The following is a 19272-nucleotide window of genomic DNA, read 5'->3' on the forward strand; positions in this document are numbered from 1 at the left end:
TATGCAAGGAGATGGATTTATATTGGCCCTATTTTATTTCACTGCTTTTCCGTCATTATAATCATTGCAGCAGAGGCTTATCTGATTATTTTACGTAACTTCATCAACCACAGGGTTGATGGATAGCACAGGGACAGAGAAAGCCAGGTAATCTTATTATGACTCTGAGCACAGGGCTCAGCTCTCAGGGGACACAGACTGACTGGAATGAATTAAAACCTTGTCCAAGATGATGCACACATCAGCAGTTATGGTTTGTTTTTTTTTTTTTCAGCTTCAGAATTTATTTATTTATTTTTTTTACAAATAGTTTATTGTCAAATTAGTTTCCACATAACACTCAGTGCTCATCCCCACAAGTGCCCTCCTCCATGCCCATCCCCCCTCCCCCCCCACATCCATCAGTCCTCAGTTTTTGTCAGCATTCAAGAGTCTCTCATGGTTTGCCTGTCTCCCTTTCCCCCACCATTTCCCCCCTTCTTCTCCCCCTTGTTCCTCCATCAAGTTCCTCCTAATCCTCCTATACGTGCAAACATATGATAGCAGTTATGTTTTGACAGCTCCAGTTTTGAATGATCTTTCCAGATGTTCTCTCAGTAATTAGAGAAGCCCCATTTCTAGTGAAGCTCTTTTGACTGGAGGGTCAAAAATGACTTTGAATACAAGTTTTTATCCTTCTATAAACTGACACCTTCCCTTCTCAATTTGCATTGATGGAAGCTGTTTTCTATTATCTGGAATTCAGAAAATGTGGCTTAGGAAACACAACTGTCTTCTTCTGGGAGAATATGCCATGTCCTAGAAGGTTGTAATTGTTGGTTTCTAGAATGATCAAGATCAACTCTGCTCTAGGCTATGGAAGAAGCCCAAGCCCACCCCCTCCTTCTTTTCTTACTTGAGTTAGGTTCTTTGTTTGTTCATTTTGCCACTGGAATGATCCTGTTTGCCACCCCTACAATTCTGGTGCTGTCCTAAAGTAATGGTGCCAAGGAGGCTGTTTGGGCAACTATTCGTATTGTAGGCCTTAGAGTGATCTTCTTTAGAGAAAGGAGAGCCTGTACTTCCGTGTGTTGTATCCTCTTCACCAGGGAACAAGGTTAAGGATAAGCCTGCAGGAAGAAACAGAGCACTTTCCTGGAGCACGCCTACTACCTATCTCCTTGCTGACATAACATGGCGGAAGCCCTGTTGGGAAGCAGTCGCCCAAGGGTCTCTAGACTTCAGGTATTGCAAGTTAGGGCACTGACTTCCAGATTCTGACAGACTCAACTTTCCTTGTGTTTCCCCCATATGAGGGAACGGTGGCTGTTTCTTGCACTTGCTGTCTTTGTGTCGCTTCACGGTGTCTCTAACACGTGTGTAACCAGGTTCTCATATTAACTTGTCTCCGTTGTTGCAATTTCTGTCTTCCTGACTGGACCCTGACAGATACAACTTGCTTTAAGATAAATTCTTTACTTATATTTCTATAGGAGAATTGTTTATGAATGCTAAGGATACTTCAAGCTGTCCATTTGACTTCTCTATCTACACTTGAAGCAAGAAGGCTGATGGAAGAAAGCAGTTAAAATCATGAGCAAATATGGATTTTGAGATAATTTATGGATTTTAGTTACTATTCGATTTCCTTTTTGTCATCGTATATCAAGTGTTTCCTGTAAACAGCATTAAGGGCAATCTATTTGTAAGCTCACTCAGTTTCTGACTTCAATGGGGAAATTCAGTCCATTCATAATTAGTGTAAAAACAGGTATACTTGATTTTAATTCTTTCATTTTTACTCTGATTTTTAAAAATGAACATTGCTATTGTTTCCTCTAATCTTTTCCATATTTTTCCTGGTTTGGTCATCCCAATTTCTATCCCTACATCCCTGAATAATCAAAATTTAACTATATGACTAAAGAAAAGTGTTTAATATGTTGTTTTTTTTTAAATGTTTATTAACTTCTGAGAGGGGAGAGGGACAGATAGAGACAGGGACAGAGGATTCAAAGCAAGCTCTGCATGGACAGCAGCAAGCCCAGGGTGGGGCTCAAACTCACAAACTGTGAGATCATGATCTGGGCCAAAGTTGGATGCTCAACCGACTGAGCCAGCCAGGTGTCCCTTGTATGTTTTTAATTTAAAAAAGACGAGAGATTGAAAATGCCCTTTTTCTAGTGGTCATGCTTTCATTCGCATGGTTCTGCCAGGGAATCTTTTAGGGAAACTAGGTCGGCAGAAGAGATTCAGAAGTCATCCTGGGTGCTTTGGACTCTACAATGGTGAGATTGCTTTGGCTCTCCATTAGATGTTCCCGCAGATAGGCTTTCTCTAAAATATAAAGAAAAGCAAATCAAAAGAGAAAACCTTGAAATAAAAAAAGTTCTGCTATGAAAACAGCTTACTAATTAAATTGATATGAAAGTTGGTGAGTCCCTTTATGCTCTGACAAGCTTTGGTATGCTTTTCCTCTCTCAGAAAAGCACTACTTATACTAGCAAACTCATATGCATCCTTTTTAAAAAAAAATATTTTTTAAGTTTATTTTTTTATTTTGAGAGAGAGAGAGCGCTAGTAGGACAGGATCAGAGAGAGAGAGAGAGAGAGAGAGAGAGAGAAAGAGAGAGAGAGAAAGAACCCATGCAGAGCTCAGTTTGGGACTTGAACTCACAAACCATGAGATCATGGCCTGAGTTGAAGTTGGATGCTTAACCTACCAAGCCTCCCAGGCGCCCCTCATGTGCATCCTTTGAGATGCATCCCAAGGGTCTTTTCTGTAAATCTGTTCCTGACCACCATCTCCAAACTGGCTTCCTTCCCTGTGCCCCCTCCACGCCTTATGCTGCCCCCATTACAGCCCTTATAGCACCATTTTGCAATGATTTCCTCTGCTCTAGGCTATGTGCCATCTGAGGGCAGAAACTTCTGTTCACTTATCTTCTCATCTTTAGTACTTAGTGCCAATGCTTAATAAATGCTTGTTGAGTAAATGATTAATTGTTTTGCCAACGGCAGTGGTTTAACAGCAACACATTTCTGGCACATTTTATTTTTGCTTTCTTCGTAAAGCAACAGAAAAAAAATAAGTTCAGAGTTAATGTTACCTCTAAGTAACAAAAATAGTATCCTCACTTAATAGTATCCTATTAATTTGGTCCCCTAATATTTTGGGAACGTAGGTTGAGGCTGTCTGAACCCTTGTTGTCTCTCTGCTCCTCAAAGATATTTTGGCAGATTCCTGTGTGTGTATCAATGACTAAATCATCTGAAGTCAATTTTCAACCTTCTTGCTCATGGGGCAAACATTGGCAATTAGCTTAACTGGTAGCTAAAAAACTTAACTAGCTAAAATCACATCCAATAAGACTTCCTTAGGACTTATCCAGTTTGGATACTTTCTTTTGGAAATGCTTAAATGAACCTGCATCCTTTAACTTAAAATGATCTTTTTAATCTCCCCTTCCACAGATTAAGGTCTTTATTTATCATGACCACAACTGAATCCCCCAACTATGCCAGACATTCAACTTGATTATAAGTTCAGTCAATACCTAAAATCAATGCAAAAAAAGTAAAATTGGAAGATTTGAAATACAAAGCCATTAAGCCTTGACCTTTTCTCGAAATTTTGGTGAATAGCACACAGTCACTCTCTGCCCCAGCTATCAAAATAACACTGTGAATTTAAACTAAAGTAAGTAACTTGGACCTCCTTTATAAGAAATTCATCATTTTTAAAAATGCAGAGAAGCCATTGGGAAGCAATTTCCACAAATCCAAGGACTCCTCATTTAGAGTGAATACAATATACGCAGTAGAGTGTGTACAGTGAATACTACCACCTATCTGGCTCAAAAACAAGGTCTAACAAAACTGTTGTCATGAAGTACATTTGAAAGGGATTGCTAGCAATATGAATTCCTCAGGAAGGTTTTCAGTCTCTTAAGTATTTATGCAAGCTGGAGACTAAAGGGGGATTCTAAGAGATGTTTGGCCACATTTGGCAGAGTAGAGGTGCATGGAGTCCACCAGGAAAAGCAAACAAAACAAAACAAACCCTAGACCTCTTGCTTTTGTCCCCTGACAGGCTGACACCGTAAATTACCTGTACCACCTGCAGTTGTCTATTCTGTTGGTAGATGGAAGAGTTCAGATAGGTTGAGTCACGTTATTTCCCTCTCGTTCTGGTAAACTGTCAGACTGCCCTTCCCAGCTCTCCCAGAACTCACATGTGACCACACGCCTGAGTTCTGTCAATGGGAAATTCCCAGCAGACACTGTCTAGGTGGCCTCCAACTCAACTCGGTTCTGAAACTATTTACCTAGAAAATAGCATCAGGGGGCACCTGGTAGCTCAGTTGGTTAAGCATCTGACTCTTGATTTTGGCTTTGGTCATAATTGAATGAGTCAGGCTCTGTGCTGATTGATAGTGGGAGCCTGCTTGGGATTCTCTCTCTCCCTCTTTCTCTGTCACTCCCCAACTTGTGTATGCACTCTCTCTGTCTCTCTCTCTCAAAATAAATACATAGACTTCAAAAAAAAAATAGTATCAGATCCCACAGGTTAAGGACTCAGTTGTACAAGACTCCCCACCACCCCATTGAGAAGCCAGTTTTAAGTGCAGGTTTGTCACTTGTGCTTCTGACCAAGTGGCTATAGATTGGAGGTTCCTACAACCTCCTCCTAAGGGTCAATTAATTTGCTATAGCATCTCACAGAACTCAGAAATATTTGCCAGTTTATTATAAAAGGATATACTACAAAACAACACATGTGGCAAGCAGCTCACAGCTCCCATGCTCTCTAAGCATACCACAGTCCTCAAATTCCCAATGGTTCTGGGACGCCTGGGTGGCTCAGTCAGTTAAGTGTCCAACTTCAGCTCAGGTCATGATCTCACAGACTTTGGTTTAGGTCATGATCTCACAGCTCCTGAGTTCAAGGCCCACGTCGAGGCTGACAGCACAGAGCCTGGAGCCTGCTTCAAATTCTGTGTCTCCCTCTCTGCCCCTCCCCAACTCACTCTCTGTCTCTCTCTCCCAAAAATAAATAAATATTTAAACAAACAAACAAATCTCCATGGAGTCGTCCACTCAGAATCTCTCCAAATCGAGTCCTTTTGGTTTTTTATGGAAGCTTCATTATGTAAGCATGATTGATTAAATCAATGGCCTTTGGTAATTGAGCTCAATCTCTAGCCCCTCTCCCTTCCTGGGAAATCAGGGAGTGGGATTAAAAGTTCCAGCCTTCTAAACATCTGGCAGTTTCCCCTGGCAATCAGCACTCCCTCCCTAGGTGCAATCCACAAGTCACCTCATTTACGTAACAAAAGACACTTTGTCTCACTCTTTTTTTTTTTTTTAAATTTAAATAACATTTATTGAGCACCTGCTATGCGCCAGACCATTTTGCTAACTTCTTTCAAATACATAATATCTTTCAATCCATCCCATCTCAATTGTGCAGGTAAGGAAATAAGTTTCAGAAGTGGTAAGTGACTTGTTGAAAATTATATAGGTAATGTGGTAAATTTATGGTTTAACTCATGGAATCTAATTATTATTATTATTATTTTTTTACAAATAGTTTATTGTCAAATTAGTTTCCACATAACACCCAGTGCTCATCCCCACAAGTGCCCTCCTCCATGCCCATCCCCCCTCCCCCCCCCACATCCATCAGTCCTCAGTTTTTGTCAGCATTCAAGAGTCTCTCATGGTTTGCCTCTCTCCCTTTCCCCCACCATTTCCGCCCTTCTTCTCCCCCTTGTTCCTCCGTCAAGTTCCTCCTAATCCTCCTATACGTGCAAACATATGATATTTGTCCTTCTCTGCCTGACTTATTTCGCTCAGCATAACACCCTCAAGGTCCATCCATGTTGCTACACATGGCCAGATTTCATTGTTTCTCATTGCCATGTAGTATTCCATGGTATAGATAAACCACATCTTCTTGATCCATTCATCTGTTGATGGACACTTAGGCTCTTTCCATGTTTTAGCTATTGTGGAGAGTGCTGCTATGAACATTGGGGTACATGTGCTCCTATGCCTCAGCATTTCTGTATCCCTTGGGTAAATTCCTAGCAGTGCTATTGCTGGGTCATAGGGGAGTTCTATTGTTAGTTTCCTGAGGAACCTCCACACTGTTTTCCAGAGGGGCTGTACCAGTTTACATTCCCACCAACAGTGTAAGAGGGTGCCCGTTTCTCCACATCCTCGCCAGCATCTCGTGTTCTCTGATTTGCTCATTTTAGCCACTCTGACTGGTGTGAGGTGGTATCTCAGTGTCGTTTTGATTTGTATTTCCCTGATGAGTAGAGATGCTGAGCATCATTTCATGTGTTTGTTGGCCATCTGGATGTCCTCTTTGGAGAAGTGTTCATATCTTCTGCCCATTTCTTTACTGGGTTGTTTGTTTTTTGGGTGTGGAGTTTGGTGAGTTCCTTGTATATTCTGGATATCAACCCTTTATCTGATATGTCATTTGCAACTATCTTTTCCCATTCCATTGGTTGCCTATTAGTTTTGTGGTGTCTCACTCTTAACAGTTAGGAAATTCTAGGGGTTTGAGGAGCTCCATGGCAAAAACAAGGATGAAGACTAAATAAATAAATATTCTTATTATAAATTATAGTATCACAGATTGGATCTAATGAAATTAAAAATAATATTTGCAAAGAGTTTTTAATCATGTGAATGATTATTGCTAAGGGTAGCAGAATATGCCATCTCAAAATATGAATGTAGGCCTTCAGGACATGCCACCTCAAAATATGCCGCTTTGGCATATTAACTATTTTGAGTTGTAGACATTTGAAAAAGCAATAAATGCAAGGAGGGCTTTCTCTGAGCTCCTCATATCTGCTTCAAGACAGAGCAACAGAAGGAACTCAGTTACCTTAAATCCCTCCCCAGGGGATTCATCAACCAGGAATCACAGACACCACATCCAAACTTTATCACAAACTATCCTATCTCCCCTCTATTTTTTCTAAGAACCCATTCATCATCCCTAAAAATCACTTACTCTCCTAAGAGGCCTATACCCTTCCTCCCCTTCCCAATTAAGATGGTATTTCAGCCTGATCTCTGAGCTACCTCTGAGTTACTCATTTTTCCCTGGTCATCTCCCATGTATACATGAGGTATACATGTAACTAAACTTCTTTTATTACAGAGGTTTTTGCTAAGAACTCCGAGGGTCGAGGAAGATTAATTTCCCTCCCCTACAATTGTTAGAAGGATATGTGAAAAGAATAGGATACAAAATTGGTTTTTTTCCCAAAACATCTCCAGTGCATTTTTGGGAAGTAGGAAAAAATATGCCAAAATGATGAAGTTAAAAATTGAAAGAGGGACATCTGGGTGGCTCTGTTGGTTAGGCCTCTAACCTCAGCTCAGACAATGATCTCACGGCTTGTGGGTTCAAGCCCCATGTCAGCCACTGTGCTGACAGCTCAGAGCCTAGAGCCGGCTTCAAATTCTGTGTCTCCCTGGCTCTCTGCCTTTCCCCTGCTGGTGCTCTGTATCTCTCTCTCTCTCTCTCTCTCTCAAAAATAAATAAACATTGAAAATTTTTTTAAAAATTGAAAGAATAATTTCATTGGAAATCTATATCCCTTCACTTATATCCAACACTACCCATATATTGGAGGGCTCCCTATTTTCTCCTCCAGCCTTGTCCTTCCTCAGGGGATGAGAGGTATTCTGAGCCAAGAGGTATGTCCATCTGGAGTTCATCTCCCACCGCAACCCCTCACTTTTATTCTGTGCTTCAGGTGTCCTAGACTCTGAAATTCCTGTTAACTTCATCTTTTTTGGGGTCTGTTTTCCTGAGGTTAGACCACCTCCACTGTGCATAGCCCTTGGCCAAAAGGTGGCCAAGAAACTGCTGTTTATGGGAGTGGGGAGCTGTGTGATACGGATAGGAAGGAGAGGAAAAGTAATTTCCCCAAGTTCTTGGTGGAGCCCTATAACCAAAGATAGATTAATAAGACAAAAACTAATAGAAAAGTTTATTAATATGTATTCCTCATGTATGGATGGGAGATACCCAGGGAAAGATCAATAACTTAAAGGTTAGTTAGAACCTCAGTTCACATAGTATCTTAGCAAAGGAACAACACATTTCTATGGAAGTGACAGACAAAGGAAAAAGACTTTGAGTCTCTAAGGGCAGCAAATAATAGGGACACGGATATATAGGAAACTAATGGTAGATAAAAGCTAGACAGTAGAGTTTGTTATAAAGATTCTTCCAGGACAATCTCCAGGCTGATAGGATCTAAAGCTACCTCTAGTGATTAGCTTTTGTCCTTCTTGATACAGAGGGGAAGAGGGATATCCTTGAAAATCTCTGTCCTTGTTTTGGGCAAATAGACGGAGGTCAGCAAGCTTTTCTTATATCTGCTTCTTCTCAGTTGTCTTCGGCTCAAGATAATCTTACGCCAAAGGGGCATGTTTTGGGGTTTCACATTCCACTACCCCACAGAATGCTTGAATGCACGAACTGAGGCATCCACACAGATGTTCACAGAGCCCCTTATGGTGCAGGATGGACCTAGGGACGGGGAGAGAAAGGGAATTGGTTGCAGGGCAGGAGACCAGGGCCAGCTTTCCTTGGACTGCTATGTTCTAACACAAAACTTGCAGATGTTTGTGAATTCTAAATTTGAACTTGGTTTCCAGATCATTATGAAGATGTATTGGTCAAAGTAAAGGATAGGATGTATTTTATTATTTTATGAGTTTGGTTTATGACTTGAAATATTTAGGCATGATATATGAGTTTCCGTTTGTACTCTTAACACAGACCTTGCAGGGTTAGGAATAGTCTTGCTTAAATATACCAATTATCAACATCTATCTATCTATCTATCTATCTATCTATCTATCTATCATCTATATCAATGTGCCTTATTTTTTAACGCTGAACCACTTGACAATATGTCCCAAACATCATGGCACTTTCTCTCTGAATACTGTACCATGTGTTTTTTAAGAACAAGGATATCATTGAGGAGGACACTTGTTGGGATGAGCACTGGGTGTTGTATGAAAATTAATTTGACAATAAACCATATTATTAAAAAAAAGAACAAGGATATTCTCCTATATAACCACAATACCATATCACACCAAAGAAGTTTAATGTTGATATAATTAATATGGCCTAATAATTATACCTAATAATTAATATGGTCTAATAAATATGGCCTATATTCAGATTTTCTCCAGTGTCTTAATAATGTCCTGTCAAAGATGTTTTTGTTTTTTGTTTTTGTTTTTTTCCTAATCTAGGATCCAATCAACGATTACTCACAACATTTGTAATAAAGTTACAGAAAGACCAAGAAGGCTTTATCTTAAATGGAGGTCAAATTAGATTGCTCAGCAAAATTGGTGAAAATATTAAAACACTAATCACATTTTTTGGAAATAGAATACAAAGTCTTCAACAATTTAAGGGAGTAAAGGGAGAATAAATGCCAATAGCGTTTGAGCTTTAATTTCAGTTTTTTCTCAGGCTGTTATTCCTAAGTGATATGCTCCTGCTTTTTCTTCTGTAGGCTTCTACTATGATTTTATATTTGTCCTAAAATTTCTGAAGAAAAAAGGCAGTGTTAGATGAAGGAATGTTTTTATTATTATTCTAGAGAGTGTGTGTGTGTGTGTGAGCAGGGGAGAGGGGCAGAGGGAGAGAAAGAATCTAGCAGCTCCATGCTCAGCCTGGAGCCTGACACAGGGCTTGATCCCACGACCGTGGGATCAGGACCTGAGTCGAAATCAAGAGTCAGATGCTCAACTGACTGAGCCACCCAGGTGCCTCTAGACCAAGAAGTTTTTAAAGTAAATTAAAATCTAAGCAAGTTGTATTCACACGTTTTTGATAAACAAATTTGCACATTGCACATATCCAAATCCTTCAGTGCTAAACACTGATTTCCTCACCTCTCGGCCAGACTTTTTCTGTGTCCTCATGTACAGCAGGAAGACATTGGTGTCTGTGAAAACTCAGCCATTTTATGATAACTCACTCTTTTTTGTGACCATAAACTGTAATGTTATAAGCATCTAATAAGATTTCATTTAAGAATAAAAATGTTCTTAACAGTGGGGGCCTGGGTGGCTCAGTCAGTTAAGGGTCTGACTTCGGCTCAGGTCATGATCTCGTGGTTCGTGGGTTCGAGCCCCGTGTGGGTTCTGTGCTGACAGCTCAGAGCCTGGAGCCTGCTTAAGATTCTGTGTCTCCTTCTCTCTCTTTCTCTGCCCTTCCCCTGCTCACTCTCTGCCTCTCAAAAATAAACATTAAAAAAAATGTTCTTAACATAAAACACATTAAACAGACAAACATTAGATATTAGAAATCAATACCCCTACATAATCATTTGGGGTGTCCAACACAAGAACACAGACTCTTGAACACAAGAGTTCATTGGAAAAGTGACATTTTTAAAATACTTATGAATGGAAGAAAATAAGCAAAGAACTAAAAAGACCTTTTTCAACAAAATCTTGATTCCTTATAGATTCTGAACTTTAAATGATTTGCTTCGTTTCAAAGGTATAAATAGTTGAAGATCAGAAAAATAATATTGTCTATGCAGTGTGTTGTGTATATAAATTTCTATGTATTTATTACACAACATCCTACATAGACAAATCTTCATGCATCTAAATCAATGCTATTGAAAGTATGATACTTGGACAGGTGCCAAATAGCACATTATTTGTTACCAGTTGAAATCAATTTCTGGTCCCAAGATGGAACTGCTCCTTCCCTGCGTGCCACATCAGTGAGCAGAAATTTAGATAACTTTCATGTCCCTATAAATACTTGGCTTCACCAGAAACAGACTAGCCAGGCAGCCAGCCCCCAGTTGCCATGCCAACTCAGGACTCTCCATGTATTTCCTTTTTCCTTCTTACCCCGAGCAAGTTGACTATGTAGCCCCAGCCAATCTGATATCTTCTATTTCTCTCTTCCTTGTTCTTTATTCTTTGTCCTGTAAAAGCTTTCAGTCTTTCTCTCTCCCCAATTTACAGTTCTTGGAATGGAGTCTATCTGCTTTGTGAGGTGTTATTACCTGATTTGTCTTCTTTAATCATTTTTTAACAAGTTCATGAGAAAATAAGTAACACATTGAAAGTAAGCATTTAGAAACTTTTAAAGCAATATGTCAGAGTGCTTTCATATATGTTGAATCTAAGAAAAGAAAACCTGGCTTGTATTTTGTATATCTTTTTATTCCATTTTTCTAGTTGTTGTTGTTGTATTTTTATACAAGTATGAGTTCATGATGGATTGGGAAAAGAAAAACTGGCTCTTCACCTAAGATAATTTGAGAAGCACTGTTCTGAACATGCTGTTTGGCAGGAGTGTGAAGTGTGTGTGTGTGTGTGTGTGTGTGTGTGTGTGTGTGTGTGTGTGTAAGGCTATAGGGCTGAAAGAAAAAAGAGGTGAGATAGAAAGTCATTAGATCAAATACAATATCATTTCCAAAAGAGGTTTATGTTTAATAATAAAAGACTACATCTATTTCCCAATATGATGCAAACAAAGGGGTTCAAAACAAGACCCCTCCTCCTTAACACGCCACACTTGCAAGATGATTACTTTGAGCTGAAGGCAATTAAGACCTAGAAGATTCACGAGAAGCTTGCAACCTCCCCCTTAAATGTCTAAAAGAAATATACATTTCTTCATTTGTGGGAGAAATGTGCAATTATAAAGGAAATTTACATTGGAAAGGGGGCCTCTACCAAGAAGAGAGCTCCTACCAGAGATAAACCATTTTTACTTAAGAAACTGATCTGTATAACCTTTATTTGCCAAACACTTCCTTCTCTCCCCTTCCTATAAATTGCTCCCCGCCCCCGCCTTTGAAGCCCCAGGCCCCTAACCCTCTCCTTAGCTCAGGATGTTTTATAAGCCTCGGTTGCCCAGTTGCCTTTTGGGTCTCATGTACATGTACACAATTAGGTTTGTTTTTCTCCTGTTAATCTGTCTTATGTCATTTTAATTATTGGACCAGCCACAGAATCTAGAAGGGTACAATAAAAATTTCCTCCCCTACACAAATGCATAAACCAAATGGGTTAGCTAATCTTCTCTTATTATTTGAAACCATTTTTAGGGAATAAGTGAAACAACAAAAATGTGCCAGGTCACAGTACTTGAACATTTTTAGTGTTTTCTCTCTCTGTCTCTCTCTCTCTCTCTCTCATTTACATGTTTTCTCTCCACTTATTTATCCCCTACAGTGTCCACATTATCCAATAATGGCTTTCCATGTTACCAATGTAGGGGAGAGTAAAATAATTTTCCCTCTACCCTTCTAAGTTCTCAGCTGGAGCTCCATAAAAAAAGACAGATTAATAAGAGAACAACAAACAAGTTTATAATGTATAACTATATACAAGGGAAGTACTCAGAAAACTGAGTAACTCTCAGAGGTGGTATACAATTCAGGCTTAAATGCCAACCTTAGTCAAAGACAAAAGGCAGAAGGGGGTAGGGGAAGTTATTTATGGGGAAATGAGCAGCACATGTGGGCTCATCCCACACAATCACTTCATCAGATGATCTCAATGTTTAGATATATTTTGTATAATTTTGAACTTTATGCAAAAAATGTGTAATTGTTCTCTAGCCAGCCTCCTGTTGGCTACCGGCTTCTTCAACACCATCCCTTTGCATTCTAAATTCCTGCAAAACAGGAGTCTCTACTTTGGTTCCAGAGCTGCACTGCCCAAGATAGTAGCTATTAAAGTTCAGATATTTAGGTTTTTTTTAATGAACATTAAATTAAAATAAGTTAACATTAGGTAAAATTAAAAATTTAATTCCTCAGTTTTATTACCTGGATTTCAAATGCTCATTGGCCACATGTAGTTAGATGCTATTATAAGGGAAACAGAACCTTTGAAAATGCTTGAAAGCATAAAGTTGAACAAAAATCAAAATGGCTGCACTAATCCTTCAGCCAAACTTAATTTTAAAGTAATCTTTTCTCTTCTGCAAACCTCCCCTCCTATCTTCTTAGCCTTTTGTTTCAGGAACCTGGTACCACCCTAAAGCTGGCAGTCCAGACACCCTTTCAAAACTGGCTAGATCCTGTATTTCCTTATTTTTAAAAATTTTTAAATGTTTATTTATTTTTGAGAGAGAGTGTGTGTGAGCAGGGGAGGAGCAGACAGAGAGGGAGACACAGAATCCAAAGCAGCCCCCAGGCTCTGAGCTGTCAGCATAGAACCTGACACAGGCCTTGAACACACGAACCACGAGATCATGACCTGAGCCGAAGTTGGACACTTAACCAACTAAGCCACCCAGGTGCCCCCAGATCCTGTTTTTCCTTATAAAACCTCCTACCCACTTCCTCCAGGCAAGATTGCCATTTCTGAAGGCCTTAGCTCACTACAGCCTCCTTTGCCCAACAAAGCAATAAAGCTATTGTTCCTCTTTATCCCAGATTCTGTCTTCACATTACATTTTGGCTCCATGATTTTCAACAACATGTTCAGAATACTTTCATCACTGTAGAAAGTTCTACTGGATAGGAATTGTCTTGTATTTCCCATAATACCTATCATAGCTCACTGTTTACAGAAGATAATCGGGGAGGAGTTAAGATGGCAGAATAGTAGTGGGACCCTATGCTTTTCTTGTCCCTTGAACACAGCTAGATACATATTAAATCATCCTGAACACCCAAGAAACCCATATGAGGACCGATAGAACAAACTGCACACCTAGAGGGAGAAAAGTGGCTACATCATGGAAGGTAGATACCACAGAGAGTTGATTTGAGGGAGAAAAGAATTATGGGTGCTGCAGAGGGGAGGGAGCCCTGATCACGGAGAGAGGAAAGAGGGCAAAAGGAAGAGAGACAAAGACAGAAAGCAGCTCGCAGGGGACTGTACTAGAAAAACTCTTCCCCAGAGCCATTGACTGGGGAAAGGAGAGGAACTGATTGTTGCAAGTTTTTACGAGCAGGGGAGGTAAAAGTCTGAAGTTTTAAGTCCATGCCGTCACCAGGGTGGTGCTGGTGGGCTTAGTGGTGCTCCTGGCGGGAAGGAGGGTAGAGGCCCAGGAGTGGACAGCATGGTCTGAGGATCCCCTGGGTCACCCAGGAGAACCAGTTCCCCTTCTTGGAATGCATTTGGGAGAGATGGCACTACCTCTCAGGGGACTGAAGAGACACGGGCGTCATGGAGTGCTTTGTTAATTAGCATAGCAGTCGGGGCACCTGCTCAGCAGGCAGCTAACCTGGAAGCCAACTTTTGGCTGCATTTCACCGCAAACTCCAAGCCCTTGAATAGTGGTGGGACTGATTTTCTGGGATGAACTGGCACTAGCCACCGCGATACCCTCCCCCAGAGGGTCAGCATGGGTCTGGAACTGCTCCAAGTCCCTAAAGTTTGGAGGTTTTGAAACCCAGCTGCATGACTGAGATAAAACACAGGAGTACCGGCCACCAGGCAGGCAGACGGTTCAGACACACGGTGAAAGCAGGATTCTGAAGAGCCTGGGACACAAGAGGGGAGATTGTTCACTCTTCTGTGAGGGCTTCCTGAATAGCAGTGGGCATAAACTCCCTTCTCCCAAGAGCAGGGCTAGGCCGTTTTTTTCCTGCCTCCCATCAGCAGGGACAGACTTCAGTGAACTACACAGCACCTCCCAGTGGAGGCTAGAGCCACAGACACCAAGCTCTGCCCCACTGCTCACTGCGGGTGCATCTTTACTAGGGCAAGTTCGCCTGAAGACCAGAGCAGCGGATCTCTTCCCCAGAAAACCAGCACAAACCCCAACATGCACCAAGTCTACTGATCATAGAGTGCTGGAAAGCTTCAGCTCTAGTGGAAATAGGGTCAGGCTTATTTTAACAACCAGACTAAGGTACAACGGCTCCACAAACTGGAAAGGTCCAAACACTCCCCACTGCAGGGAAGGAGAAGCTCTGCAGAGAACTGATCTGAGGGAAAGAGCAACCAAAACACAATATCAAAGTGCACACTCTGGAACGCTTCCTGAAGCACCAGGCCCTGGATAGTATAGAACCTCTTCTTAATATAGCAATTACTCTCAGGAGGAGGAAATATAACAGGGTTTCCCAACACACACACACACACACACACACACACACACACACACACACCTAGACAAAATGCCAAAATGGAGGAATTCACCCCAAAACAAAGAACATGGAGAGGTCACAGCGAGGAATCTAACCAAACCAGATATGAGTAATATGCTTGATCTAGAATTTAAAACAATAATCATAAGGAGACTAACTGGGCTTGAGAAAGCATAGAAGACACCAGAGAATCCCTCACTACAGAGATAAAAGAACTAAAAACTAGTCAGGCTGGAATAAAGATTGCTATAACCAAGATGCAAAACCAACTGGATGTAGTGACAATGAGGGTGTATGACTCAGAGGAACAAATAAGTGACATAGAAGATAAAATTATGGAAAATAATGAAGCTGAAAATAATAGGGAAAGAAAAGTATTAGATCACGAATGTAGACTTCGGGAACTCAGTAACTCCATAAAACATAATAATATTTGTATCATAGGAGTCCCCGAAGAAGAAAGGGGAGAGGGGGTAGAGAAGTTTTAAATGAGCACATTAGAGCTGAAAACTTCCCTAATCTGGGGAAGAAAACAGACATTGAAATCCAAGAGGCACAGAGAATTCCCATCAATTTTAACAAAAGCCTGCCCACACCAAGAATATATCATAGTAAAATTTTTAAAATATACAGATAAGGAAAGAATTTTGAAAGCAACAAGGGAAAATAAATCGCTAATCTACAAGGGAAGACAAGTCAGGTTTGCAGCAGGTCTCTCCCCAGAAACCTGACAGGCAAGATGGGAGTGGCATGAACATGTTCTACATGTTGAAGTGGAAAAAATATGCAGCCAAGAATACTTTATCCAGGAAGGCTGTCGTTCAGAGCAGAAAGAGAGATAAAGAGTCTCTCAGACAGACAAAAACTAAGGGAGTTCATGACCACTAAACGAGCCCTGTAAGAAATATTAAAGGGCACTTTGGCGTAGGAAAGAAAGACCAAAAGCAACAAAGACTAGAAAGGAGCAGAGAAAATCTCCAGAATCAGCAACTTTACAGAATATAAATTAAAAATTAAAATAAAAACAGATTGTCAACAAGTGAGTAGGTAACAAATAATATAGCATAACAAATAACATAGTATTACTAGTAAGACTACTATTACTAAGATCAAGAAAAGTCACATTTATAATATATCATAAAAGACCTTGAAAGGTTAGAATGGGAAAAGATAAGATATTCTGAGACATTTTTTTTAAAAACACCAACAATAAAAGCAAAAGAGAATACCTGCCCTATTTATTTTCACAATTGTGTGTGTGTGTGTGTGTGCGCATGCGTATGAGAATAAAATGAGAGGCTCCATGAATTATAAAGCCTTAGACAAGTATGAGGGGTTTTTAGCAGAAATTACAACAACATGAACAGCAATTTGGTGATCATTCCTGGCTATAAGACAAAAGGAGATGGGATGGTGATGCAAAATTGTTTGAGTTGCAGTGGACTGTTTTCTTCATTATTTTTTCTTACTATATTTCCCCCTAGCATTTGCATATTCAGCCTCTTCTTTGGATCCGAACCCACAGGAAACACTGAGAAATGTGGCTGCTTTCAGAAGCATCAAGTTGTACCTCCAAACAAAAGCTTCATGCCCTGCAACTCGCTGGGCTTGTAGACAGGAATCCCTCTTCATCGGGTGAGCAGCATTCTTCGGGTCTGAATCGCATCTCCAGAAAACTAGTTGCCCCAGCAGAGCAGCCTCAGACTCTGTCTCCAGGAACTCCCAGTCAACGGCTGCCCTCCAGCACTGGCATTGGACTGTCTGTAGCTTTTTCTCCATTCCTTTTTCTTTTAAATCGATTGCAGGGGTCGCAAAGTAACAGCTTCTGGGAGGATAGACACGACAGTTTTGCTCAACACGATGTAAAGTTTTTATAGGAAATTTTTGCTGCTTCATGTATAATTGAATAAAAACATAATGAATGTCTTTATTAGTGGAACTATAAACATCATAGAAAGACATTCAGAGTTGGAAGAAGCATGAAGAACCATGTAGCTCCACAGATGAGGAAAGTCCTGTTGAGAAATGGTCACCCAGTCTCTACTTAGGAAGTACGTGTATATGAGGGAGTGTCCTAAGCAGGAAATAGAGGCCACACTCTGACTGGGTAGGCAGAAAGTGGCTGTTTACTAAATTGTGGGCAGGTGTTATGGAAACCGGAAAGGAGTAGTGAACGGCTATAAGACTAGTGGTATCAAGGAGTCCCCTATCTACCTTGTGCCTGAAGGGGCATTAGGAGTGGGAGGCAGCGGTGCTGGAAGTCTGAGAGGGTCGCTGTGCTGGGCTGCTATGACAAAATACAATAGATGGGGCGGCTTGAACAACAGACACTTGTTTCTCACAGTTCTGGAGGCTGGAAAGCCCCAGCTCAAGGGGCTGGCAGATATGGTTCCTGGTGAGAACTGGCTTCCTGGCTTGTAGACAGCAGCCTTCTTCCCACATATCCTCACATGGCAGAGAAAGACCAAGCTCTGGTATGTCTTCCTCTTCCTATAAAAAAGCTAATCTCATTGCGAGGGCATTACCTTCATGATGTTTTCTAAGCCTAACCACCTCCCATAGGCCCTACTTCTAACTATCATCACTTTGGGAGTTAGGGCTTTACATACGAGCTTGGGGGGACGTAAACACTCAGTCCGTATCAGTAGCAGTGGAGAGGACTGACTGATAAGAACTATCACCGTCAATAGAGGGATGCAGACAATTCAAGGCAATATGACATAAGGAAAGCCAGGGGAGTAAGTACCCTGATCTCACTCGCCACCAGTCCTACCATTGGCCAAACCCACTAAGAAGCAGCAGGGTAAGGTGGCCGGTGGTTGTAGTTCATATCAGTCACCCTCTTTTGGCACAGAGCAGGGGAGATAAGGATCTGGAGAGGCAAATAGGAAATACCCAACCAGCCTCTCAGACCCTTTTCCCCCCTGGATTGACTAAATGTGAGAATACTATAAGGCTCTTAGCCTAGTGCCCAGTGTTTTAGAAATAAAAAACAGTATAAAATAAAATAAAAACAATAAATAAAAATAAAATAAAAGCAATAAAAGCAGTATACTGGGTATAAATTTTATAGTTCCAGCCCTTGTTACTAAGGTGTACATATATTCAGCTTTAAAAAAAAAGAAAAAAAAAAAAAAACGCTTAAAAACTGAGTTTGGATCTCAAGCCCCCAATTTCTGTTGACTACATTGCAGAAAACATAATCTTACCAAGTCATTATAATTCATTTTCTTTAGATATAACTTATCTTCTTTCAATAAATTGCCACATTCAGTGTTTTCTCTTCTACTTTCTGCTCCCTTTCTCCCCTTCTCTCCAAGTGTGATCTAAATTTCTTGAAGGGTCTTATGAATTCTCTATATATTGATAGTTTATGATTCACTCTCATCCTCTGTTCTCTCCTATAATATTATCACCTCTTCTTTCCCAGCTCTAAGGTTTCTAACATCACTGTACGCTCTCAGTCTTCCAGTTATCCTTAATACTCACAAGCAAGCCTTGGAATTAAAAATAAACAAAATGAAAAATCTTTCAGCCTCACTTGTCCCCTCAGCTAGATACACAGGTGCAGTGAATGCTCTGTACAGGTACACATGGCCGTCTTTAAACTTGATATTGAAGTGTTTTATTCAGAGTCAAATGTCATAGAATTCTTCTTGAAATAACTGAATTAAATAGTAGAGGTGATGTTTAATCAAAGACAAACAGCCAGCTATGATCCTCTTTAATATAAAACTGATTTTTTTTGGTACTTCATATTTATTAGAGAGTGAATAAAACTGACCATCCAATAGCTACACATCAGAAATATTTGGCATACTTTGTCAGGAGAGACTTTAATTTTCAAAGATGTGCAAGTTTGAGGTTTGGCTCTTCACTGGGCTTTTGCCTCCAGATCATAACACTTTTTTTCTCTTTGGCCTCACTGATATAAAAATGGAAATCAGTTGGCTGGAATCTCTGGGATTCTGTTTGGTATACGCTGCAAGAGGATGAAGGAAGATGGCCAATGATAATACTTTGATTTTTAAAATGTATTCTAGAGGGTTATTTGCACAGTTTCAAGAGCTCTGAATATTGGTATTTTGACATTTTGAAAGAAGATTAATAAGGTCGGTGGGTTGTGTCAGTATTCAAACTGGGA

At 40.4% G+C, this 19272-nt stretch overlaps 1 long non-coding RNA gene across 1 annotated transcript in view; it reads left to right on the forward strand.

Moving 5' to 3' along the window:
* Positions 1-16984, forward strand: part of LOC120243695 — a 75200-nt gene extending 58216 nt beyond the window's left edge. The window contains exon 3 of the long non-coding RNA XR_005531374.1: positions 16613-16984. This is a non-coding gene — a long non-coding RNA (uncharacterized LOC120243695). The remainder of the gene's footprint in view (positions 1-16612) is intronic.
* Positions 16985-19272: the final 2288 nt, after the last annotated feature.

Source organism: Hyaena hyaena, unplaced genomic scaffold (genome assembly GCF_003009895.1).
Source record: "Hyaena hyaena isolate Hyena2069 unplaced genomic scaffold, ASM300989v1 scaffold_352, whole genome shotgun sequence".
NCBI classification, from domain to species: domain Eukaryota; kingdom Metazoa; phylum Chordata; class Mammalia; order Carnivora; family Hyaenidae; genus Hyaena; species Hyaena hyaena.